Source organism: Ovis canadensis, chromosome 1, assembly GCF_042477335.2.
Source record: "Ovis canadensis isolate MfBH-ARS-UI-01 breed Bighorn chromosome 1, ARS-UI_OviCan_v2, whole genome shotgun sequence".
In the NCBI taxonomy this organism is placed as follows: Eukaryota; Metazoa; Chordata; class Mammalia; order Artiodactyla; family Bovidae; genus Ovis; species Ovis canadensis.
The window spans coordinates 56091811-56112206 of NC_091245.1; positions in this window are offsets into that span (position 1 = coordinate 56091811).

Below are 20396 nucleotides of genomic sequence, written 5' to 3' on the forward strand. Positions count from 1 at the left end.
TGGACTGCTGCATGCCAGGCTTTTTGGTCCTTTATTATCTCCTGGATAATATCTCCCCTCTATCTTGCTCATAATCATGTCCACTGAGTCAGCCGCTAGCTCAATGATAATGAATCAACAATATATATTAAAATGTTGTTTTCAACCAGTAATACACATAAGACAAAGTTATATATTGATGCTTAGTTGATGAATAGTTTGTGACTAGAGGCTTGTAGCAGAGAAGGCAATGGCACCCCACTCCAGTACTCTTGCCTGGAAAGAAAATCCTATGGATGGAGGAGCCTGGTAGGCTGCAGTCCATGGGGTTGCTAAGAGTCAGACATGACTGAGCGATTTCACTTTCACTTTTCACTTTCATGCATTGGAGAAGGAAATGGCAACCCACTCCAGTGTTCTTGCCTGGAGAGTCCCAGAGACGGGGGAGTCTATGGGGTCGTGCAGAGCTGGATGCGACTGAAGTGACTTAGCTGCAGCAACAGCAGGGCTTGTAGCAATCTAAGCCTATGTTCCCCCAGGAGCAATGTTTCAGTGTTCACTGCATCTGTGTTTCCAGCGACTTTATGAAAGGTAACTACTTGTAAATAGTAACAATCAACTCTAAATCTTTCCTGTTTTAAGCACTAAGTTTCGAGGTAGTTGGCTATGCATCAGTAGGTAATTAAAATAACATATAAAGTCAATGATGTATTCTTTTTATAAAGCCAACATGATCTGACAATTAATGCACCCTTTAGGAGTGTGTCTAATGTCTAGCCAAAAATATTTTTAGCACAGAATAACATGTTCATTTGTAGATATTCATCTTTTTTTTCTTTCTCCTAGAATTGACATAGCACTGTAGACGTTTATTTGGAATTATTGTATTTTAAGATATAAAATTTGGAAGCCACCCTGGTGACTCAGACAGTAAAGACTCTGCCTGCAATGCATGAGACCCAGGTTCAATCCCAGGATTGGGAAGATCTCCTGGAGAAGGGAATGGCAACTCCAGTAATTCTTGCCTGGAGAATTCCATGGACAGAGGAGCCTGGAGGGCTGCAGTCCGTGGGGTCACAGAGAGTTGGGCACGACTGAGCAACTAACACTAACGCTTTAATGTATCAAGAATTTGTCACATCTTTCCCACCTAACTTTGTTTCAGGATCTCTTTTAGCAATGAATTGTAAACATCATACCAGCATTAGAATATACCTGTTTTGTGGCTTTTCCCTATAAATCAGTTTGAAAAATCAACCAAAGTTAAACTGGCTATCTGGGAAAAGGAATATGTTGACAGTTGAAGATCCTGGTTTGGTTTGCATTCTCCATGATTATCCTTGTTCCAGACTTGTGAAGAAATGATTATTACTCAAGATACAAAAGAACTTTGCCTAGTTATGATGAACAGACACAGGTATAGGGTGAGCCATTAATGAAAGATGGACTGTTGGCTCCTTATGGAGGAGTCACATTTATTTTGTTAAAAGGTACCAGATTATGAATTTAAAAAAAAACCCCAGAAAATGGCTGAATTGGGCACAAGCATTCTGTGGGGATTAAATGAATGGCAGTTGCAAAACCAATCTGAGATATAAAAACAGCGTTTTAGCTTTTGCTAAAGGACTGTGGCTCTCACTTTCCTTGTAGCTCTGGCCCATGTCTTGCTGCCAGTTCAGCTCTTAAATTACTGTGATATTGGAAAAGAAGTTGGACCTGGCTGTGTTGAAAAGGAAATTAATTTAGTGAGTCTGAGTGCTCACTCTCAAAAATGGCACCTTAAATGGATAATAAATAATAATAATAATAATATTCAGTTATATGATGTACATTTATCTTAAAAGATATATGAAAAATAAAATACCTTTACCTATGAAATCAAATATTTACTGAAAATGTATAAAGTTGTTCATCTCAGAGACAACATCTTTTCTGATGCTGGTTTTCAGTAGGGACAGAGATGATAGAAATCAAGTGATTATTTAACCCAGAAGAAATATAACTATGCAATATGTATTTATTTCAGTCTAAGTGAAAACTTAAAAATCTATGCATCAGATCTTCTGGGACTCTTTACTTGAGGTTTACTAAAATGCCGGCATATTTGGAAAACTCAGCAGTGGCCACAGGACTGGAAAAGGTCAGTTTTCATTTCAATCCCAAAGAAAAGCAATGACAAAGAATGCTCAAACTACCGCACAGTTGCACTCATCTCACATGCTAGTAAAGTAATGCTCAAAATTCTCCAAGACGGGCTTCAGCAATATGTGAACTGTGAACTTTCTGATGTTCAAGCTGGTTTTAGAAAAGGCAGAGGAACAGAGGTCAAATTGCCAACATCTGCTGGATCATGGAAAAAGCAAGAGTGTTCAAGAAAACATCTATTTCTGCTTTAGTGACTATGCCAAAGCCTTTGACTGTGTGGATCACAATAAACTGTGGAAAATTCTTAAAGAGATAGGAATACCAGACTAACTGACCTACCTCTTGAGAAACCTGTATGCAGGTCAGGAAGCAACAGTTAGAACTGGACATGGAACAACACACTCGTTCCAAATAGGAAAATGAGTATGTCAAGGCTGTATATTGTCACCCTGCTTATTTAACTTATATGCAGAGTACATCATGAGAAACTCTGGACTGGAAGAAACACAAGCTGGAATCAAGATTGCTGGGAGAAATATCAATAACCTCAGATATGCAGATGACACCAGCCTTATGGCAGAAAGTGAAGAGGAACTAAAGAGCATCTTGATGAAAGTGAAGAAGGAGAGTGAAAAAGTTGGCTTAAAGCTCAACATTCAGAAAACTAAGATCATGGCATCTGGGCCCATCACTTCATGGGAAATAGATGGGGAAACAGTGGAAACAGTGTCAGACTTTATTTTGAGGTGCTCCAAAATCACTGCTGATAGTAATTGCAGCCATGAAATTAAAAGATGCTTACTCCTTGGACGGAAAGTTATGATCAACCTGGATAGCATATTCAAAAGCAGAGACATTACTTTGCCGACTAAGGTCCGTCTAGTCAAGGCTGTGGTTTTTCCAGTGGTCATATATGGATGTGAGAGTTGGACTGAGAAGAAAGCTGAGCACCGAAGAATTGATGCTTTTGAACTGTGGTGTTGGAGAAGACTCTTGAGAGTCTCTTGGACTGCAAGGAGATCCAACCAGTCCATCCTAAAGGAGATCAGCCCTGGGTGTTCATTGGAAGGACTGATGCTAAAGCTGAAACTCCAATACTTCGGCCACCTCATGCGAAGAGTTGACTCATTGGAAGACTCTGATGCTGGGAGGGATTGGGGCAGGAGGAGAAAGGGACGACAAAGGATGAGATGGCTGGATTACATCACCGACTCGATGGACATGAGTCTGCATGAACTCCTTGGGTTGGTGATGGACAGGGAGGCCTGGCCTGCTGTGATTCATGGGGTCACAAAGAGTCGGACACGACTGAGCAACTGAAATGAACTGAACTGAACTTAGACAGAAGTCACAATTCTTGCCTTCTTCTGCCATGGAAGTAGGAGGAAGTGCTTGAGAAGGAATTGATCAAGTACTTTACTTCTATATGTTCTTGGCAGTCAATTCCACCCCTGTCCCCTCAGGTTGATAATTCCCACTGAGGGTAGGGGGTTATGGAAGAGAGACATTTAGTTCACTAATTCAGAAAAATAAATAAACTGATGCTTCTGAAAATAATCATTTTGGAATGAGGGAGGGACAATTCTTAGGTCTACTCATTTCAAATTTCTATGCTTTAAAAGTTTCAATAATGTTCATATAATGTTATATATAATCAGATAATGTTCACAAAAGTTTCAGTAATGTTCATTGGAGAAGGGAATGGCAAAGCACTTCAGTATTCTTGCCTTGAGAATCCCGTGAACAGTATGAAAAGGCCAAAAGAAAGATCACTGAAAGATGAACTCACCAGGTTGATAGGTACCCAATATGCTACTGAAGATCAGTGGAGAAATAACTTCAGAAAGAATGAAGAGACAGAGACAAAGCAAAAACAACACCCAGTTGTGGATGTGACTGGTAATGAAAGTAAGTCCAGTGCTGTAAAGAGAAATATTGCATAGGAACCTGGAATGTTAGGTCCATGAATTAAGGCAAATTAGAAGTGGTCAGCCAGGAGACGGCAAGATTGAACATTGGCGTTTTAGTAATCAGTGAACTAAATGGACTGGAATCGGTGAATTTAACTCAGTTTACCATTATATGTAATACTGTGGGCAAGAATCCCTCAGAAGAAATGGAGTAGCCATCATAGTCAACAAAAAGTCCAAAATGCAGTACTTGGATGCAATTTCAAAAATGACAGAATGATCTCTCTTTGTTTCCAAGGCAAACCGTTCAATATCGCAGTAATCCAGGTATATGCCATGACCAGTTATGCTGAAGAAGCTGAATGATTCTATGAAGACCTACAAGCCCTTCTAGAACTAGTACCCAAAAAAGATGTCCTTTTCATTATTGGGGACTGGAATGCCAAAGTAGGAAGTCAAGAAATACCTGGAGTAACAGGCAAATTTGGCTTTGGAGGACAAAATGAAACAGGGCAAAGACTAATGGAGTTTTGCCATGAGAACGCACTGGTCATAGCAAACACCCTCTTCCAACAACACAAGAGAAGACTCTACACATGGACATCACCAGATGGTTATTACTGAAATCAGATTGATTATATTCTTTGCAGCCAAAGATGGAGAAGCTCTATACAGTCAGCAAAAACAAGACCTGGACCTGGCTGTAGCTCAGATCATGAACTCCTTGTTGCCAAATTCAGACTTAAATTGAAGAAAGTAGGAAAAACCACTAGACCATTCAGGTATGGCATAAATAAAATCCCTTACAATTATACAGTGGGAGTGACAAATACATTCAAGGGGTTAGATTTGATAGAGAAGAGAGCCTGAAGAACTGTGGACAGAGGTTCATGACAATGCACAGGAGGCAGGGATCAAGACTGTCCCCAAGAAAAAGATGCAAAGGGCAAATGGTTCTCTGAGGAGGCATTGCAAACAGCTGTGAAAAGAAGAGAAATGAAAGGCAAAGGAGAAAAGGAAAGATATACCCATTTGAATGCTTTGAGTTCCAAAGAATAGCAAGAAGAGATAAGAAAGCCTTCCTCAGTGATCAATGCAAAGAAATAGAGGAAAACAACTGGGAAAGACTAGAGACCTCTTCAAGAAAATTAGAAATACCAAGGGAACATTTCATGCAAAGATGAACACAATAAAGGAGAGAAATGGTATGAACCTAACAGAAGCAGAAGATATTAAGAAGAGGCAGCACAAATACACTGAAGAACTATACAAAAAAGATCTTCACAACCCAGATAACCATGAAGGTGTGATCTCTCACCTAGAGCTAGACATCCTGGAATATGAGGTCAAGTGGGCCTTAGGAAGCATCACTAGGAACAAAGCTAGTGGAGGTGATGGAATTCCAGTTGAGCTGTTTCAAATCCTAAAAGATGATGCTGTGAAAGTGCTGCATTCAATATGCCAACAAATTTGGAAAACTCAGCAGTGGCCACAGGACTGGAAAAGGTCAGTTTTCATTCCAATCCCAAAGAAAGGCAATGCCAAAGAATGCTCAGACTATCGCACAATTGCACTCATCTCATACACTAGCAAAGCAATACTCAAAATTCTCCAAGCCAGGCTTCAACAGTACATGAACCATGAACTTCCAGATGTTCAAACTGGATTTAAAAAAAGAAAGAGGAACCAGAGATCAAATTGCAAACATCTGTTGGATCATTGAAAAAGTGAGAAAATTCCAGAAAAATATCTACTTTTGCTTTACTGACTATGCCAAAACCTTTGATGTGTGGGTCACAACAAACTGTGGAAAATTCTGAAAGAGATGGGAATACCAGACCACCTGACCTGCCTCCTGAAATCTGTATGCAGGTCAAGAAGCAACAGTGAGAACTGGACATGGAACAACAGACTTGTTCCAAATTGGGAAAAGATTATGTCAAGGCTGTATATTGTCACCCTGCTTATTTAAGTTATATGCAGAGTACATCATGAGAAATGCAGGACTGGATGAAGCACAAACTTGAATGAAGATTGCTGGGAGAAATATCAATAACTTCAGATATGCGGATGACCCCATGCTTATGACAGAGAGTGAAGAAGAACTAAGGAGCCTCTTGATGAAAGTGAAAGAGGAGAGTGAAAATTTGGCTTAAAACTCACCATTCAGAAAACTAAGATCATGGTATCCGGTCCCATCACTTCATGGCAAATAGATGGGTTCTGGGCTCCAAAATCACTGCAGATGGTGACTGCAGCCATGAAATTAAAAGACACTTGCTCCTTGGAAGAAAAGCTATGACCAACCTAGACAGCATGTTAAAAAGCAGGAACATTACTTTGCCAACAAAGTTCTGTCTAGGCAAAGCAATGGTTTTTCCAGTAGTCATTTATGGATGTGAGAGTTAGATTATAAAGAAAGCTGAGTGCCAAAGAATTGATGTTTTTGACCTGTGGTGTTGGAGAAGACTCTTGAGAGTCTCTTTGACTGCAAGGAGGTCCAACCAGTCCATCTTAAAGGAAATCAGTCCTGAATACTCACTGAATATTGCAATTGCGAAATGCTAAAGCGAAAACTCCCATACTTTGGCCACCTGATGTGAAGAACTGACTCATTGGAAAAGAGCCTGATGCTAGAAAACATTGAAGATTGGAGGAGAAGGGCACGACAGAGGTACAGATGTTTGGATGGCATCACCGACTCAATGGACATGAGTTTGAGTAGACTCCAGGAGTTGCAATGGACAGGGAGCCCTGGTGTGCTACCGTCCATGGGGTTGCAGAGTCTAATATAGCTGAGCGACTGAACTGAACTGAACTGAATGTTCATATTTCTTTTAAGCATTGTGCTTTTGAGCACTAAATAGTTTAAATAAGATTTTAATTTCTGTAAATAAACCTCAAGGAGTCTAAAATAGAACTGAATCCTGTGCATTTTATTTAATAGGTATGCTATTGTTTAAACTGCAGTTGTATTTGATTTTCTTCCTAGAATTAGATTCAATTTAGTCTTTTGGTCTACCCTACTGGAAATTTTCTTCATTGGAAAATCTATTAAAAACTTTGATCTCTTTTTGAACTTACCCATTAATCAGTTTAGTTCACTGATCTGATTCTAAAGTATAAGCATATGAAAAGGCTGAAATAATTGGTTTGCTCTGAATTACAAAGTTCATCTGGATAGAATCTATGGGACAACAGGAAAGCTGAAAATATTATGAAAACATTTCCTTTAGTGTTTTATTTCTGTTGTAAAGAAAAATAAATTTGTATTTATCTCGGAACCCAAAAATCACCAAAAGAAGACGAGAGATTAGTATTTTCTTATGAGAAAGATGCATAATTTACATACAGGTTAGTTTACCTTAACAGAAATGAATTTTGAGTTTAACTTTATAAAAGATGAGAAATATTTGGTAAAAGTCCTTAAAATCCATTTTAATTTATTATGACCAGATCTATATGCAAATAGCTCATTATATATAGGGGAAAAGGAAAATTATTCATGAAGTTAACAATTAATTATTTATGTTTGAAGGGTAAAATTCTTTGACAAATCTTTAAATTAATAAGCTTTATTTTTTAGAGTAATTTTAAGTTCACAACAAAGTTCATTGTGTGGAAAGCAGAGATAATTCCATGTATTTTCTGTTTCTACACGTGTACAACCTTGCACACCATGAACGTCCCACACCACAGTGGTACATTTGTTATAGTCAGTGAACCTACATTGATATATGATTATCAACCAAGATCCATAATTTATATTACAGAAGGAAAACATTTTCCAACATATAATATATATATGTACATATATACATATTATATACATATAATATACATATATAATATATATACATACATATACACATATATACACACACATAATATATATGTGTGTGTATATATATATATATGTATAACAAGTACACCTTCATATATGCATTTCTTTACTCACATGATATCCAAAATTTTAGAAAAATGTGCACTATGTATTATAAAATTATACCAAAAGCTGAAAAGTGTTTTTAACATTCTGAAAAGATGAAGAGCAATATAAACATGACCTTGGAAACAATCCATAGCTTGTGGCACCATCTTTCTTCTAAATAGTTAGATATTCTTTCATTAAAGATGCCAGGTCTCTCAAGGGATCTCATGACAGTTACGGTAATGCTAGACAGGGACCAGAGGGGCATATTTTTTTCTACACTGAAATAAACCTCACCCACTTTGACATCTCTTGCAGTGGAACACAGTCTGCATGGTGGTGGTCATGGATTGGAGGGAGGGGGAGGTGCGGAAGTTGTGGTGTACATGCTATGAGAGAAGCTGAAGCAATTACTATTTGGCTGTGTCTTGAGTCCCTGCTCATACTATTTAAAGCTATGTAAACTAGAGTTGGGGAATGTTGTGCGGCAGAAACCTTTTATTTAATTCCTAACTTAGGACCAATTGTTACTGAGTCTGTGCTTGTGAAGCAGTCAGTCAAATCTGGTGGACCAGACAGTTTCATGAAACTTCCAATGAAGGACCAGACCCTGAATCATGAAGACTGACTCTATGTTATGGACGTAATGTTTGTGTTTTTCCAAAATTCATGATGAAATCCTAATGCGTAGTGTGACAGTATTAGGAGATGGGCATTTGGAAGAGGATTAGGCCATGAGGGTGGAGCCTTCATGAATGGGATGAGTGCCCTTATAAAAGAGAACACCTCCCTCCCCGCCAAGTCACCCCAGAGAACTCTCTCGCCCCTTCTGCCATGTGAAGACAGAGGGAGAAGGCAGCCATCTGCAAATCAGAAAACAGGTCCTCATCAGACACTAAATCTGATCCTGGACTTCTCAGCCTCCAAAACTGTGAGAAATAAATGTTTACTGTTTAAGTCACTAGTCTGTGATATTTTTATTGCAGTACCCCGAAGGACTGAGACATTTTGCCTACACACAAAAAAACCAGTGTTCCTAGATAAACTTTCTGCTTTTAAAACCTCAAGCTGTAACTTTACCAGGGCATATATCACTCTTTCAGGGCTCAATGGGTATTTCAAAAATGCCGTAATGCAATGTACACCAGTGGTTAAGCAAACAGGTTTGGAGTCATTTACATCTGGGCTTTAATCAAAACCCTTCTTTTAAAAATTTCCTAAAACATTCTAGTTATCAATTTATCTATAGGATAATTTCTGCTTGATAGATCATAATGCAAGTAAATTATTTGTATATTAAATGAAAGAATGAATATTACCCTTGATTAGGTAATATCAAAAAGTGGTCACTTCATGAAAGTTATTTGCCCTTTACTCCATCTTTCAGGTTACTAGTTTATAAAATTTTTTTAATTAAAAAAATTTTCTTAAACTTTTAATTTTATATAGGAGTATAGCCAAATAACTATGTTGTGATAGTTTCAGGTGGACCTCAAAGAGACTCGGCCATACATATATACGCATCCATTCCCCCCCAAACTCCCCTCCTATTCAGGTTGCCACATAAACTAGTTTATATTTTAATAATCATCCTTAAAAGTGAAGAGTGGAAGTTGCTCAGTCATGTCCTACTCTTTGTGACCCCATGGCCTGTATAGTCCATGGAATTCTCCAGGCCAGAATGCTGGAATGGGTAGCTGTTCCCTTCTCCAGGGAATCTTCCAAACCCAGTGATCGAACCCAGGTCTCCCACATTGCAGGCAAATTCCTTACCATCTGAGCCACAAGGGAAGCCAAGAACAATGAAAGAGATTCTTGTAGCAAGTGCATTTCTGAACATTTCTACATCACATTTACAAAATACAAATTATAATATTAAATGGTTTAATACGATGTCATAAGGAGGAGACTTTTTAGCTCAACGTTTGTGCTGCAATTACTTCAGTCATTTGAGAAATTAATTTCTACATTCCACAAGTCTCTTATTTCATGACAGACTTCAAGACAGATTGCTCTTTAGGAGTGAATGGGGTGATTTTACTACCATTCATACAATTTCAACAATTGATATGAAGTACTATAATTTTTGAAGCTGTATATATTTGCTCTTGATGGTATTTTCAAAAATTTCCAAGTTGTTGTCTTATGTATTCAGTATACTATGTGATTTTTAATATGGGACATAAATTCTTCTGTTTTGGCTTCTAGGATACTAAAAATTGACAAGGATGACAGGTTGTTTTGCTAATGACTTGGTGAGATTAAGTGAAAGAAAAAAGTAATTTTTTGGCCAGTTGCCATTATACTCCATCAGTATAACTGAATTAATCCCCAATGGATTATATTAATAGCTTTGATTTGCATGGAAATTTTTTAGAAAGTCAATAACTTTGTGCATAGCAGTTTTTTCCATTTTGTCTGTTTTAAAAATTTTTATTATGGAAATTTTAAGCATAAAAAGAAGAGGCAATAGTATAAATGAATCCCTATGTTCCATCATCCAGCTTCAGCAAATATTAGTACTTTACAATCTCATTTTATATCTTGCCTCTACTTTTATTTCCTGGAATATTTTTTAAAATCCCAGATATTGTGCCTCAAATCATTTTACAAACCCATAATTCAGTACCTTGTCTCTGGAGGTTTTCATGGTAAAGAATCCACCTTCCATGCAGGAGATGTGGGTTCAACACTTGGGTCAGGAAGATCACCTGGAGAAGGAAATGGCAGCCCACTCCAGCACTTTTGCTGGAAAAATCCCATCTATAGGGGAGGCTGGCAGTCTGCAGCCATGGGTCGCAAAACAGTCAGACACAGCTGAGCAACTAAACAACAGCAATAGCAAACTTATCATTAATAAGTAATGAATTAAAAAATCATAATGCCATTTTCATGAACCTAACAAAATCATTATTTATTTTATTTAGTATCCAGTCTGTGTTGCATTTTTCTGATTGTCTCCAAACTGTTGTTTTGTGGTTTTGTTAAAATCAACATCAAAGCATGTTTCACATTTGTACCTGTGTGTTAACACTCATAAACTATAACCTCTCCCTACTTTGTATTTTAATTTTTAGTTTGTTTTTTTTCTATCTTCAAATTGACTCTTTCTGTAGAAAGCAAGTGAAAAATCTTCAAAGGATTGTATTTCCCATAAGACAGTGTAATTAGTTGGAGCACAAAAATATTAGGATTTCTCTGTAAAATAAAACTCTAAATACAGAAAAAACTCACTCATTTACTCAACAAGTAGTTTTGGGTGTTTCCTATGCATAACTGGGATTGAATGTTGAACAAAATTGATCCAACTTGAGCTCTTCTGAAGTTGTGTCAAATAGGAAAGAGGGACATGGAACCAGTCACGTAAGATGCAGGGTCAGCAGTGTGTAGCAGGGCATCATGAGCGCAAATAAGAGAAAACCTGACTGAGTGTAGGAGTCTTGAGATGGAATTCTGTTCCCTGCATTCCTATGTTGAAGCCCTAACTTGACAATTTTGGAGACAGAGCTTTTAAGGAGGTAAGATAAAATGAGGTCACGTGGTTGGGGCCCTAATACATAGGACCGGTGTCCTTACAGTAAGAGGAAGAGACATAGTGCTCGCCTTCCCTGTGAGCATGTAGAGAGAGAAGACCACGTGAAATCACAGCAAGATCTCTGCCTACCAAGGGGAGACTCCTTACCGGAAGCCAACTCTGATGGCACCTTCATGTTGGACTTCCACTCCCTCAGAATCATGAGAAAATGATGTCCAGTTGCTTAAGGCACCCAGTGTGTGGTCGTCTTTAATGGCAACCTCAGCAGAGTAATGCAGGGAGTAACAATCAGAAAGCAGCATTTAATACCTCTCAACCATTAAATGAATGAGATCTGAGAGAACTCCATAATTCATTCATCAGTAAATATTGATTACAAATCTGCTAAATCAAGGGCTATTTCAGGATGTGTACTGGTGAAACAGATTGTGTGTGTACCCTGCCCTCGTGAGATGTATATGTTAGTGGCCATATAGACATTAAACAAATGACATCAGCTATAAATGCATCATTATGTTGAATCCAGTGAAGGGGAAGGGCAGAGTCCTAGAGGAAAAATTAGTGGGTTGCTGTGTGGGAAGGAGGAGGTATGCAGAGGGAGAAGAGAGTGTCAAGTTTGAAGAAGTGCCTCCAAGAGGAAAGGGCATTATAAGGTGTTTAAACAGAGCTTAAGAAATGAATGGAAATTTAGATAATGTTCAGAAGAGCATTCCAAGCAGAGGAAAGAGCCTGAGGACAGAGTAGTAAGATTTGATATATTCAAGAAACAGCAACAGGATCAGAATGTGTGGAGTGTAATAATAAGAGAAGCAAGAGGTGTGAGATGATGCAGCCAAGGAGGGTGGGGTCAGCTTCTGCGAGGTGTAGGGAGTCATGCTGGGAATATGGCACATTAATGCAGTGGGAGACACTGAAGGGGAAAGCACAGGAAACGATCTGTCTGATAAAGGAATTAAGAAAATCACTAAGGCTGCTAAATGGAGAATGATGCCCAACCATGCAAAAAGAAGCACAAGACGGTAAGAGAGGGGAGATTAAGTGACTAGAGCTTTTCACATTCTGGCAGAAACTAAAGATAAAATACGTGTGTCTCTTTCAATATTTTCTTTAGCATGTTTACATCTGCCTCCAAGCATCAACAACATGGTTCAAGCAAAACCACTCCATCCTGTCTGATTCCACTTTATGATTATACTCTCAAATCAGCCTTGAGAGCTTTCTGGAAACTCTACTGCATTTCTCTTGTCCATTTTTTTCACTTTCCTAGATGAAGAATCAGTAAGCTATCTTCTGGGGGCCAAAAACACTTTGCCTGCTTTTATAACTAAAATTTTGTTGACACAAGTCATGATTATTTGTTTATACTGTAACACTGAAGTTGAGTAGCTGTGACGGAGACTGTATTTTTCACAAAGACTAAAATATTTGATATCTGGTTCTTTGAGACAAAAATTTGCTGACCTCTGTTCAAGATGGCTACTAAACACATTCTTCTGTGTCTGCAAAACTTCAACCTTCCTTCCCCTCTTTCCAGTTCCAGTTCAGTCGCTCAGTCGTGTCTGACTCTTTGTGACCCCATGAATTGCAACACGCCAGGCCTCCCTGTCCATCACCGACTCCCGAAGTCCACCCAAACCCATGTCCATTGTTTCAGTGATGCCATCCAACCGTCTCATCCTTTATTGTCCCCTTCTCTTCCTGCCCTCAATCTTTCCCAGCATCAGGGTCTTTTCAAATGAGTCAGCTCTCCGCATCAGGTGACCAAAGTACTGAAGTCTCAGCGTTAGCATCAGTCCCTCCAATGAACACCCAGGACTGATCTCCTTTAGGATGGACTGGTTGGATCCCCTCTTTAGTCTCAGCTGAAAAAACTTATTTTTTATTTTAAAAAGAGTATAGAAAAATGCATAGGAAAATTTTCACTTTCTCCTACACCAAGACCAATCTTTCTTTTATCACTTTCCAGCTTCCCCTTTTTCTGTTCCCTTTTGAACTTGTCAATCTTGATGAGAATCCTGTGAAAGTGTAATCTTCCCTTACTGTCTATATTTCTACTTTTTCCATTCTGTATTGAAATCTTGCCATAACAATATTTTTGTCAAACCCTGTAATAACTTCCTTGCTGCCCAATTCATTGGTCATTTCTAACTTGCTTTCTAAACATCATTTGATAAAATTCATCATCCTCTCTCTCTTGAAACACTTTTTAAATGTAGCTTCTCAAAATCTATTGATTATTCTCTTAATCCATTCTTCTGACATTTTGTCCTTTGCTGGGTTTTATTTTTCTTACAGTCTTTACCCCCATATATCTTTGTCCCAAGATTTAGTTCTCTTACCGTCACTTTTTACACATAATGTTATCAGTTTTATCCAGTCTCTTACAGTAAATGCCATCTCTGCATTCATGATTTCCATGTTTATTTCTTGGAACCCCAGATTTATATTTATTTATTAGGATGTCTAGATAATGCTGAAAAATTAGAATTTTTCCAAATTTGATTTGGATATTTGATTGGATATTTCCAATATTTGATTTTTTTTTCTAAAATCAACTGCTCTTTATTTTGGTAAAAGACACATTCTTCTAGTTGCTAAGATTAAAGGCTTTGAATTTTGGGGGTTCCTTCTTTCTCTCAGATCCCAAAACTAGCCCATCAGAAAATCCTATCATATTTGTTCAACAATGTATCAAATATTCAACCACTTCCTTACATCTACTTTAACCACTTCTTGCAAGCCACCCTCATCTCTTATCTGGATTGTTATAATATCCACTTGATGGTCTCTCTACTGCCAGCTCTTTCTCTCTGTCATCTGTTCTCCATACAGTTGCCAAAATGATACTATTTAAATACTTGAACCTCTCTAGAGAGTCCATGGGTACCCATATAAAAACCAAATCCTTATCTTGTAAAATGCAACTAAAGCAAACAACAAATGGCTTATTTAAATTAACAATTGTTGGAAATAATCAAGGGTCTATTTACAAAGGTATGGGTAAGGCAAAAAAGGATCTTCAGGGTACAGTGGGAATAGGGCAGGACCAGGGGATTAGTGACAGCAGAGTTCATTACCATCCCTAAACCTGAAGGAATGAGTGAAAGAAAGTATCACCGACCCCCAGAGGCAGAGGATCACCTGAAAGGAGCCAGGCCCAGGAGTGTAGAGGCAGGGTCAACAGAGGCAACCAAGTGCAGGGAGGTTTGGTCGATTAAGTATCTCACCTTCACTCTCCTCCTTCCTTCTGATTTCCTCTCATGTCTCTTCTTGGCCAAATTCAACCTAAAGCCAAAGGATAAGGCAGTGCATTGATACAATTCATAGAAAGTGGTACATATGCTGAGATGAAGTCTCTTTTAACATGTTAATATATGAAAAAGGAAGGCATAGAACAATGGACATGAGCAATCCATTTCACAAAATTAAAAAAGGTAATTACAAGGATGTACATGAACATACAGAGAGATGTATGTGTGTGTGTATTCAAACATTTAGGATTTACTTTTTTTCCCCCCTGGAGAGCATATAGTAACTACTTAACTATGGCTAAATAGAAGAGAATATTTGGAATTGTAATATCAGATAAAAAGTCTTTTATTTTTAATATGATAGCTTTTTAGGATTTTTATTTACTAACAACATGCATATTTTACTTTCTAAAAGCCATAAACTCTAATGATGTCCTCAAATACAATAAGTAAAAAATAGATTCTTATTAAGACTCTGGCTATATGAATGACAATGTGTGAATTTGTGTAGTTGTAGAGAGAGTTCTGGAATGACATGTATAAAGATCTTAAAATATATTTTAAAAAACAAGTTTACTGTGACAGGACTTTCTAGACTAATTTGTAGAATTATAAGCAGGTGAGGAAATCAATACTAATATGCTCTTTTGAGAAAAATGATGAAAACTCTAATGCTGATTGTGACACTTTAGCAGACAGATTGCCGGGAAAACATTTAACTTACATTTAATTTTTGAAGAAAATCTAAAGAAATGTAGGCAACACTTATGACTACAACTGTCATTCACATTTGGAATACTGCCAAGTTGCATTATTTCAGCAGGTTTCACCTCAGCCTATGACTGAAATCAAAAAGACCTCATGTGCCGCCAGGAAATAGATGATTTAGTAATTAGCTAAGCTAATATTTATTAGTGGAATATTGTCGGGAAAAAGACAATACTGGTGGGAATGAAAAAAATAATTGGTGATTGCAGAGCAGTGCAGGGGACCCCTAAGTAAATATCCACCAAACTGCTGCGAATCTACACCCTTTTGGCTCTGATAAATGGGAAGGGAATTTAAAGTGGTCCTTTAGGTTGTGGACTTAAAAAAATCCACAACACAAAAGTTGACAGTTATGTTTTATTTGGTGGGATTTTTTTGGAACTTCAAGCACAGGAGGCACCATCTCAAATAACCCTGAGAAAACTGCTCTGAGGATGGGTAGTGGAGCCAGGGTTTGTAGAAGTTTTACAACAAAGGACAGGTAGTCTAAAGTCAAAAGATTATTGTCAATTAAGGAAAACCAGATATTCAAAGTTATGGAATTTAGCACTTTTCTATGTATAGGGAGACGAAAGAGTCTGGGCTCATTGAATCATTCCTTTGATATACACCTCAACTTCTTTTCTTAGCTATTTGTAAGGCCTCCTCAGACAACCATTTTGTCTTTTTGCATTTCTTTTTCTTGGGGACGGTCTTGATCACAGTCTCCTGTACAATGTCACAGACCTCTGTCCATAGTTCTTCAGGCACTCTGTCTGTCAGATTTAATCCTTTGAACATATTTGTCACTTTTGCTGTATAATCATAAGGGATTTGATTTAGGTCATACCTGAATGGTCTAGTGGTTTTCCTTAATTTCTTCAATTTAAGTCTGAATTTGGCAACAAGGAGTTCATGATCTGAGCCACAGTCAGCTTCTGGTCTTGTTTTTGCTGGCTGTATAGAGCTTCTCCATCTTTGGCTGCAAAGAATATAATCAATCTGATTTCAGTGTTGACCATCTGGTGATGTCCATATGTAGAGTCTTCTCTTGTGTTGTTGGAAGAAGGTGTTTGCTATGACCAGTGCATTCTCTTGGCAAAATTCTATTAGCCTTTTCCTTGCTTCATTCTGTACACCAAGGCTAAATTTGCCTATTACTCCAGGTATCTCTTGACTCCCTACTTTTGCAATGTAGTCCCCTATGATGAAAAGGACATCTTGTTTGTGTGTTAGTTCTAAAAGGTCTTGCAGGTCTACATAGAACCATTCAATTTCATCTTCTTTGGCATTATTGGTTGGGATACAGACTTGGATTACTGTGATATTGAATGGTTTGCCTTGAAACAGACAGAAATCAGTCTGTCATTTTTGAGATCACACCCAAGGACTGCATTTTGGACTCTTTTGTTGACTATGATGGCTACTCCATTTCTTCTAAGGGATTCTTGCCCACAGCAGTAGATATAATGGTCATCTGAGTTAAATTCACCTATTCCGGTCCATTTTAGTTAAATGATTCCTAAAAAGTTGATGTTCACTCTTGCCATCTCCTGTTTGACCACTTCCAGTTTACCTTGATTCACGGACCTAATATTCTAGATTCCTAATATTGCTCTTTACAGCATTGGACTTCATTTCCATCACCAGTGACATCAACAACTGGATGTTGCTTTTGCTTTGGCTCCATCTCTTCATTCTTACTGGAGCTTTTTTTCCACTCTTCTCCAGTAGCATATTAGGCACTTACCAAGCTGGGGAGTTCATCTTTCATTGTCATATCTTTCTGCCTTTTCATACTGTTCATGGGGTTCTCAAGGCAAGAGTACTGAAGTGGTTTTCAATTCCTTTCTCCAGTGAACCACATTTTGTCAGAATTCTCCACTAAGATCATGGCATCCAGTCCCATCCCTTCATGATCAATAGATGAGGAAACAATGGAAACATAACAGACTTTATTTTCTTGGGTTCCAAAATCACTGCAGATGGTGACTGCAGCCATGAAATTAAAAGACATTTGCTCCTTGGAAGAAAAGCTATGACCCACCTAGACAGCATATTAAAAAGCAGAGGCATTACTTTGCTGACAAAGCTCTGTGTAGTCAAAGCTATGGTTTTTCCAGTAGTCATGTATGGGTGTGAGATTTGGACCATAAAGAAAACTAGGGCTTTAGAATTGATGCTTTTGAACTGTGGTGTTGGAGAAGACTCTTGAAAGTCCCTTGGACTGCAAGGAGATCCAACCAGTCAATCACAAAGGAAATAAGTCTTGAATATTCTTTGGAAGGACTGATGCTGAAGCTGAAACTCCAATACTTTGGCCACCTGATGCGAACAACTGACTCCTTGGAAAAGACCCTAATGCTGGGAAAGATTGTAGGTGGAAGGAAAAGGGGACAACAGAGAATGAGATGGTTGGATGGCATCACTGACTTGATGGACATGAGTTTGAGCATGCTCCGGGAGTTGGTGATGGACAGGGAAGCCAGGCATGCTGCAGTCCAAGGGGGTTGCAAAGAGTCAGACGTGACTGAGCGACTGAACTGTACTGAACTGACACCTCAAGTATCTGGGCCACTATCTTGGTTTTCCATGTCCTGGGGTTCCTCAGGGCTAATGGAGGGGAGTTGTTGCAGCCTGATGGCTGCTGGATGGCAGGTTTTCTTTCCTTCCTTAGTTTCCTCAGGACTTACCAGCTCACGGTCCATGATGTTTGTGATTGCTGATGACTGTGACTTCCTTTGTTTACTGATTGAGAGGGAATATCCCATTTATCAAGGTTCAAGCTCAGTAGTTTGTTTATGAGCTTATTAAACAATTTCAGTCCATTTTATAGTGATGATGTAAGAGACAAAGGAGAAAAAGCAATTCAAATGAAAGAGAATATTAAGTCCAGTTCAGTTCAGTCACTCAGTTGTGTCTGACTTGTATTGACCCTGTAGACTGCAGCATGCCTAGCTTCCCTGTCCATCACCAACTTCCAGAGAATGCTCAAAATCATGCCCAGTGAGTCAGTGATGCCATCCAACCATCTCATCCTCTGTTGTCCCCTTTTCCTTCCACATACAATCTTTCCCAGCATCACGGTCTTTTCAAATGAGTCAGTTCTTCCTATAAGGTGGCCAAAGTATTGGAATTTCTGCTTCAGCATCAGTCCTTCCAATGAATGTTCAGGACTTATTTCCTTTAGGATTGACTGGTTGGATCTCCTTGCAGTCCAAGGGACTCTCAAGAGTCTTCTCCAACACCGCAGTTCAAAAGCATCAGTTCTTCGATGGTCAGCTTTCTTTATAGTCCAACTCTCACATCCATATGCAACTACTAAAAAAACTGTAACCTTGACTAGATGGACCTTTGTTGGCAAAGTAATGTCTCTGCTGTTTAATGTGCTGTCTAGGTTGGTCATAGCTTTTCTTTCAAGGAGCAAGCATCTTTTAATTTCATGGCTGCAGTCACCAACTGTAGTGATTTTAAAACCCAAGGAAATAAAGTCTGTCACTATTTATTGTTACCCCATCTATTGATGGGGTGAAGTGATGGAACTGGATGCCATGATCTGAGTTTTCTGAATGTTGAGTTTTAAGCCAAGTTTTTCACTTGGCTTAAAACTTTCACTTTCAGTAAGAGGCCCTTTTGTTGCATAGGTGATCTCTAAAGAGATTTCTGAAGAAATTAACTCCAGAGGTGACCTCTAAAGATATCTCAGTCTAGGTTGGAGCTACAACCTGTTTCATGTGCAGAACTTTATGGGTGATACAGAAATACTGAACTCTTATCTCTGGACACTTATTTTAAAGGTTTACTGAAGGATTTTTTCTTGTAGATAAATATCTGTACAGAGATATAGGTGCAGATAGAGTTATGAAACATCCTTTTCATAAAGCACGATTACTCTGTGATCCTCCATATTTACCCAAGTCAGGTTATGCTTTTATGATGAAAAAAACTGAGGGGATTATTTTCATATATTTCTCTATAGTACAGAATTTTGAATTAAGACATATTTTAGGAAGGAAACATCAACAAGCAATAAGGATATCATTTTTCTTTGTGGAATATATATGTAGTAAGACTCCTTGAAATGCAAATCTAGAAAACTATATTGATTTTGTTAAATATCAAATAGCACTAAACTATTTACTTTTGTATTCATCTGTTTTCTGCTTAAGAAATGACTTGACTAAATAATCTGAGGTTATATGGCTTTGTACAATTGACCTTGTAATGAACTGCTATGCAGTCAAAATTATGCTCTGTTGTCTCCCTGAGCACAAAGCAGAAGAAATTCCTCAAACCCATGGTTGACTTGAGCTGAGAATTACCTGGGCAAAAGTGTGAAATAGAATTTAGGCTATAGCATGAAAAAATAAAAATAATAAAACTACCAGTCTTAGTTACATTCTGTGTGAATAGGCAAAACATGTAATGAAACTTAATTACTTCTCCAAAACTACAAAAAGTTGTAAAAAAGATAATTCCAATCTTCAAATTGAATATATTTTCTTATCTTAATAAGACTGGATTTTATATCTGTGCCACTGATTTTTACTTTATTATTTGTCTACATCCTATCTTTTCCAGGTACTATTGTGGTGATCCAATAGAAATATCTTTCCATATTTAGAACTATAAGTCATCCCCTTATGGAAGTTAAGTTCTGAAAAATTAAATACAACTCCACTTTACAAGCATGTTCAATTCTATTTAATGAAATATAAGCAATAGATTTAAATAATGGATGTGCTTTTGTTTTCCTGAAAAAAAAAAATATGGCAAATGTGAAAGCTATACTTACATTAAAATGCCTACATACTTTATATTTAGTTATGAAAAACTATCTATTATATAGACTAATATAATGAGATGCAATAATTAATCGAGATAAAACAGTACTTACT